Source organism: Camellia sinensis, unplaced genomic scaffold, assembly GCF_055761805.1.
Source record: "Camellia sinensis isolate YWXY unplaced genomic scaffold, ASM5576180v1 Unanchor10, whole genome shotgun sequence".
Classification (NCBI taxonomy): domain Eukaryota; kingdom Viridiplantae; phylum Streptophyta; class Magnoliopsida; order Ericales; family Theaceae; genus Camellia; species Camellia sinensis.
In genome coordinates this window covers 5,556,566-5,563,672 of record NW_028128988.1, presented here as the reverse complement: position 1 = coordinate 5,563,672, position 7,107 = coordinate 5,556,566, and the positions used below count along the sequence as shown (strand labels likewise).

At 37.5% G+C, this 7,107-nt stretch overlaps 1 long non-coding RNA gene across 1 annotated transcript; it reads right to left on the bottom strand.

The window, feature by feature from the left end:
- Nucleotides 1–2,249: 2,249 nt before the first annotated feature.
- LOC145814401 (uncharacterized) lies at nucleotides 2,250–5,435 on the bottom strand. Its single transcript, XR_014357689.1, has 2 exons — nucleotides 5,305–5,435; nucleotides 2,250–4,630 (listed from the first exon to the last, which is right to left on the bottom strand). It is a non-coding gene; the product is annotated as an uncharacterized LOC145814401 (long non-coding RNA).
- Between the last annotated feature and the right edge of the window lie 1,672 nt (nucleotides 5,436–7,107).

The window sequence follows — 7,107 nt, the reverse complement described above, 5'->3', positions numbered from 1 at the left end:
TCACATGAGATATAACTAAACAACTCTTTGATCATAACTAAAATAATATCATAACTAATATTACAATGTGTCATAACTAACAACACAGTAACTCATAATTAAGAACACAAAGATCGTAACTAAAAGTGCATATGATACACATCCTAAAGAAAGTGTGTACCATAAAATTTCCCTTATTTTTAACATTATTAAGCAATGTTCTTAGAGCGCTCGTTAATCAAACCCTATAAACAAAACTAGACAAAGTAAGGAGATTCATTTAAGGCTAAAACATAAAATGCTCCTACTTTATGTCTCCAAATATATGGACCTCAATAAATATATTTCATAAGCGACATTGCTAACCCAATATAAAAAAAGTGGCAAAAATAACAAAAACAACGAATTAAAATTGACTTACAGAATTTTGTGCCTCGATTTGACTCCTGCAACGATGAAAATACATATTGTGATTAACATGTAAACTCTCAAAAGTCAATAAAAATTAAAGAAAAAAGCAATTTTCTCTTTTGCATTGTGGCTTCAATGAATGTGAGCTTACCAGTTGTAGCTTGTGATTGCCTAACAATAAAGATAAACGATGATATGGTGCTCCATATGGGAAGTCCTTACCTTTATATATAGAAACAAAGTGTATTATTGAAGGATAAAAAGAAAAGCAGAGAACAAATTACTCACTTGCAATCTTGTTTAGAAAACGGTAGTGCTACGTAGCTCGAAACCCGTGGCTCGAGTTTGGCTCGACACCAAAACGACGTCGTTTTGGTGTCGATTTTTTTTTTTTTTCTTTTTTCCGTGTTTTTGTTGCAAAACGAAGAAAAAGAAGAAGGGAGAAGAAGAGAAGGGAGGAGGAGGAGGAGGAGGAGGAGGAGGGAGGGGAGGGGAGGGGGCCATAAAAATCGGCTGGAGGAGGAGGCGGGGCTGCGATTGCGACTGTAACTGCGACGATCGGCGAGGCGGTGGCGATGGTGCGACGATCGGCGAGGCGATGGTCTGAAGCTTCAATGATCGGCGGCGAGGCGACAGCGGTGGTGCTGCGCGACGATCTCCTCCCTCCCTTCTTCCTCTCCCTCCCTTCTCTTTCTCCTCTCCCTCTTTCGAGCCAATTCGAGCCCTTGGTGTCGAGCTACGACTCATTTCCGTTTAGAAAAAGCATAAATTACTTGCTTGCAATCTAATTTAGAAAAAGACAGAATAAAGTACTTCCTTGCAATCTAGTTTTGAAAAAGAGAACAATTTAGTACTTTCTTGTAATAATTTGGTTCCTTACATTCGTAGATAGGAAACAAAATGTATCCAAGAACCCAAAAATTATGAAAAAAGGAACAAATTACTTGCTTGCTATGTGGTTTAGAAATCAAAAGTTGGAATCCTTCACTAGGTGATACATATCTTACATGTAGATCTTTTGGTTATTACATGTATATGGGTTTTTTAATGTTTGGTTGCAAGTTTTATTATTATTATTTTTTAGAAAAAAAAAATTATCTTCAAAAGAAAAAAGAAGAATTAATTTTTTTTTTTTTAAATTAAAAAGTTCTGGACTCATCATGATTGAACAGAAGGCTGATTGAATTTGGAACCTATTCATTGTGTTTGGTTTCAGTTTTCTGAGTTCAGTTTTCTAAAAATTAAATTTTTTGTTTTTCATTTTTTTTTTTGTTGTTTTTAGTAAATATTTTTAAAATTTTAAGTATTTTTTTAAAATTTTTTAGATGCACCCTAGTTAGATGTGTCTAAATAGTAAAATATTTATAAAAAAATATTTTTAAAAATTAATAAATACACAAAAATACGAAAAATGTACTGAATTTTTGTATTTTTTTTGTATTTTTGGTACTTAGTGAATTTTAAAAAAATCATAAATATTATACTTTTTAAGTGTATTTATGTTAAATGTGTCTAAAAATTTTTAAAAATTTCTTAAAATATTAAAAAAAATTCAATAAAAACAAAAAATAAATACGAGAAATAAAAAAGTAGAATATTCTAAAAAATGTTTTCTGAAAACTCAAAGCAAGCAAAGTAATTATTATTAATTTGTATAGGGTTCTAGAGTATATGAGCTCATGCACTATGCAATTGTTGTTTCAAATGTAAAATGGAATAATTTCCAAGACTGAAGGCAATTATTTAATCAAATGGATTCTTCAAGAACAAATTTCTTTGAAAAGAAATGAGAAAGTGGTAAGTTTGGAAATTTTATAATACACACTACAAAAAGAGGTATATTATATGCTCAATTACGATTTTTGTAATAATTTGTGTTGTGACTAATTTATTTATTTTATTTTTTTTTCTTTTTTTTGTGATCAGAAGAAAGGTTACTACATTAAGAAGAAGAAAGCAGTACATCAGCACTAAGCAAGCACAACAAAAGTGCAGGTGGAAACACAACCCAGTTACAAGGTAAAACATTAGAAACTAAAGACTTTGCTACCCAGTGGGCAACTCTATTATTCCGACACCCAGTCCAAGAAAAATATAGACTTTGCTGAATAGCTACGTCACGGATGTCCTAATCAAGGAAGCACACTCCCACGGGGGAACAAGTTCTGAGACACACAGGTGAATAACCGATTAATTATCACTTTCAATTTCCACCGAGAACAGATTAAGAGCTAGAGACACTAAACAAGCCAACCGAATGGCATAAGCCTTTGCTTGAAGGGCCGAAAAAGCTATTAAAGATTGGGCCCTTTCCTCTACAAGCTTACCATGGGAGTCATGAACAACAACAGCAATGCTTGCCACTAAGGAGTGCTTGCAAAAAACTGCATCACAATTGACTTTGAGATTCCCAGGCGGAGCTGGCCTCTACCTATCAACGGCAGGTATAACAGGGACAGATAGAAAGGACATAACAGCATTAGTAGAGTGGAGAAAAACTAGCCTTTCTTTCCATGCTTGGGAAATTCTGTGGCAAGTAGCGAATGGGTCCACAAGGAGGTGATTAAACACAAATTCATTTCTAGACTTCCAAATAAACCACCATACTGTTGCCACTTGACTCAAAAAGGCCCTAGCATCTTCCTTAGACATATGTCCACTGGGCCACATTCAGAATGGAATCTTTAGGAATCTTGAGAGAGAGACTACTGCCAAACCAAACTGCTTGTGTCCACGAACAGTCAAAAAGCAAGTGTTTAACTATTTCCCTTTCATTAAGACAGATAGGGCAAATAGGCATCGGAGCACATTTTCTTTTATGCAGCCCATCTTTTGTAGCTAGAAGGTTGTGGCAAGCTCGCCACCAAAAATGGCGAATTTTAGGAGGGGTATCAAGGCTCCAAATGAACTTCCATAGTACATCCCCAAGAGTAGATGATGAAGAGGGCCTGCAAATTTTTGTAAAATCACACTCACATAGAGCCAGATCATAACCTGACTTAACTGAGTAATAGCCCGAAGAAGTTGGATGCCAGACCAGATAATCCTCATGTTGACCAACTGCAATAGGGATGGATAGAATGGCCTTCATTTCCTGCTGGGTGAGGTGGTGCTGAAGTGAAGTTAGATTCCAAGACTTAGTAGAATGATCAATTGCATCAGCCACCATATTAATAGTCCACCCAGCTGGTTTGGACGAAAGAATCTTATGGCCTCAACAGCCAAAATCCAACTATTCTTCCAAAAATGAATATGCTCACCATTTTGAACCTGCCACCGAAGACCCTTCATAAGAAGATCTCTGCCCCTTGAGTAAACTAACCCATGTCCAAGACAGTGAAGTCCTTTGAGAAGCCTGAAGAAAATTTGAGTTTGGAAAATAAAGCCCTTTGTACATCTTGGCCTAGAGAGAATTGGGATTAGTGATAATCCTCCATCGAGCTTAGCTAGCCAGGCTTGGTTGAAACTGCGAAAATCCCTAAAACCCATCCCTCCCCTAACTTTAGGCCTAGTCATGGTGGACGAATTTGCCCAATGTATGCCACGGTTCTCAAGATCACCGTTCCACCAAAAATTTCTTTTAAGCGAATTGAGTTTTTGGAAAAGACTATTAGGTAATTCAAAACATGTCATAGCATAGGTAGGAAATGCTTGTACAATAGCCTTTATCAGAACCTCCTTCCCTGCATGGGATAATAGTTTAGTTTTCCATCCTTGAATAGAGAGAGCTTTCTCTGTCAAGAATTAAAACATGACAGCTTTAGATTGGCCTTAGGAGGATGAGAGGCCCAGATATTTGGCATTGGGGTTAGCTTGGGAAATGCCCAGAGTGTTGCAGATGGAAGCTCGAAATTGAGCTGAAGCATTAGATGAAAATAGAACCCCAAACTTATCAATGTTAAGGAATTAGCCCGAGGCACTATTATACACCTCAATGATATTCAATAAATTCATACACTCTCTTTGATTAGCATTAAGGAAAAGAACAACATCATCCGCGAAAAATAAGTGCTTTAAAATTGAGCAAGTCCTCCTCAGCCGCAAACCATAAATCCTTTCCAAATGGATGTTTTGAGTGATAAGATTAGACAACACTTTAGATACCAATAGGAACAAATACGATGAGAGAAGGTCTCCTTGGTGCAGTCCACAAGAGGGCAGAAAGGTAGTTAGCATCTCCCCATTAGCGAAAATTGAGTATTTTGTGGTGGTGACATATTCCATGACAAGGTTGACCCACCTAGGGGTGTACATAATACCGTCAAAACCGCCGAAACCGCCAAAACCGCACCGAACCGCACCGCCAAGGCAAATTCATTATTATTTGTCAATCGAACCGCCGGTTTTTGGTAAGAAAAATGGCAAATTCTAGTGACATTTTTATCAATCCGCCGGTTTCTATTTTTCTTCCAAACCGCACCGACCCGCACCGCTATTAAATCATGTTTTATAGGATTCTAAAAATTCTTTTTTATTTAAGTTTGCTTGTTGTTCTATACCTTAGAATATAGTATTACATTAATGCTCGAGGGGAATTTTATGTATTGTATTTGATCATTGCAGCTTCCACAGAAACTTGTAATGAACTGATGGCATAGTCGTTGATATTATCATGTTGTTGCTACACTTGCTGCATTAGAAGAAAGCTTCGCAAGATGCTTAACATCACGATGTCTCTCGTCTTTTTTTTACTCTTTGATTTAAGTTTTGTAATTTGAATTATATTTTTTATAAACCGCCAATCCGCCCGAACCGCCAAGGCAAATCCGCCATTATTTGCCAATCGAACCGTCAGTTTTTGATAAGGAAAATGGCAAATTCTAGTGACACTTTTATCAATCCGCCACCCGCCATACGGTTTCTATTTTTCTCTCAAACCGCACCGACCCGCACCGCGCACACCCCTAGACCCACCTATAATGAAAACCCATTTTAAGAAGGACAACCTCTAAAAAATCCCACTGAATTCTATCATACGCTTTGTTGAAATCAAGCTTAAGCGCAATGTTAGCATTTCTCCCTCTTTTCTTATGCTTCAAATGATGAAAAGCTTCATGAGCCATGAGGATGCTATCTTGGGTAAGGCGTCCCAGGATAAAAGCAGCTTGATTAGGTAAGATTAGTTGGTGCGAAAACTTCTTCAAGCGGTTGGCTAGTTGTTTTGTAATGATCTTCATTATAAAATTACAAAGACTAATCGGCTTATATTGGGAGAGCTTTTCAGGTGCAGCTACTTTGGGAATTAGAATGATATGAGTGTAGTTCAACTCCTTGAGCAAATGACCACTGGTGAAGAAACTATGGACAACTTGATATACATCTGGACCCCCACATCTCAATGTTTGTGATAGAAGAGGCTTGGGAAACCATCTAGGCCTGGGGCCTTAAGTGTTCCAAGTTAAAAAACAGTTTTAGGCCAAGTTTGGAAAGACTAAATAAGTGCACTTTTTGACTTTTTATGAAAAATGGGTTGGGTTTGGGTTGGGTTTGAAGTGATGTGTTAGAGAGGTGATGTGACTTAAATAAGATGATGTGATTTAAATAGGATAGTGACTTTTTGACTTTTTGACTTTTTGAATTTTTTAAGAGTTGTCAAACTTGGCCTTAATCTCAATGTCACTAACCGGGTGCAAAAGTTCTCTATTCATCTGAGAAAATACCTTATTTTCCACAATCGACAAGCCTTCCTCCAAGTCACTCATAGTCATAGCTGCATACGAATGTGTGAAATAAGAATGGAGATGGCAGTTGATATCAGCTTCTCTATCCAACCAAACCCCATCATTAGTCTTTAGCTTTACCAGTTGGTTGAGTTTCCACCGTTAGAGGACCGTGGTATGAAAAAAGGCTGAATTTTGGTCCCCATAGCTGAGTCAGTTAACCCGCGACCTTTGATGCTAGAACATTTTTTCTTTGAAAAGGGCTTGCTACAGCTCCTTCTTTATAGTTTGAATCCGATCCCCATTATCAATCATATATTGTTTCAATTGGGCAGCAATCAGCTTGGCCTTGAGTTATTGAATTCGAATACAATTGTCCACAAACTCTAACCTGCTCCAGGATAGTAACCTTCTCTTGCAAGCTTTTAATTTCTAAATCACTTTGAACATCGAAGAACCCCTTTACCGGCCCATCCAATGATTCTGAACAACCTCAGCACACATAGGGCTTGTTGTCCATATAGATTCAAACTTGAAATGGTGGTGTACCCTCTTTGGTGGGACATGGCAATGGAGAATGATGGGGCAATGGTCAGATCCCACAATAGCATCATGGTGGAGTTAAGCAAAAAGAAACATAAGTTCCCATCAACATTAGCTAAGGCCTTTGTCTAATCTCTCTCTAAGATGGCAGGGGCCTCTTTGGTTGTTTGTCCATGTATAAGGGGCCCCCTTAAACTCAAGATCCATAAATTCACATCCAGATAAGAAAGATTGGAACAACTCCATACGACCCCTACTATTACCCACTAATCCTTGCTTTTCCCAAGCCCAACCTATTTCATTCAAATCCCCAATACATAACCAATGAATCCTCTTCACAGCAGCAATGTTTAGAAGTTATTGCCAAAAACTCTTTCTATCTACCCATCTGGAAGGAGCATACATAAACGTAACAAGCCACAAATTGGATACATTACCTTACGAGATTAAACACTTTATCAAGTTGGGAGATTTCTGTCGAACTTGAAGATCCACCTCATCAGTCTACCATAGA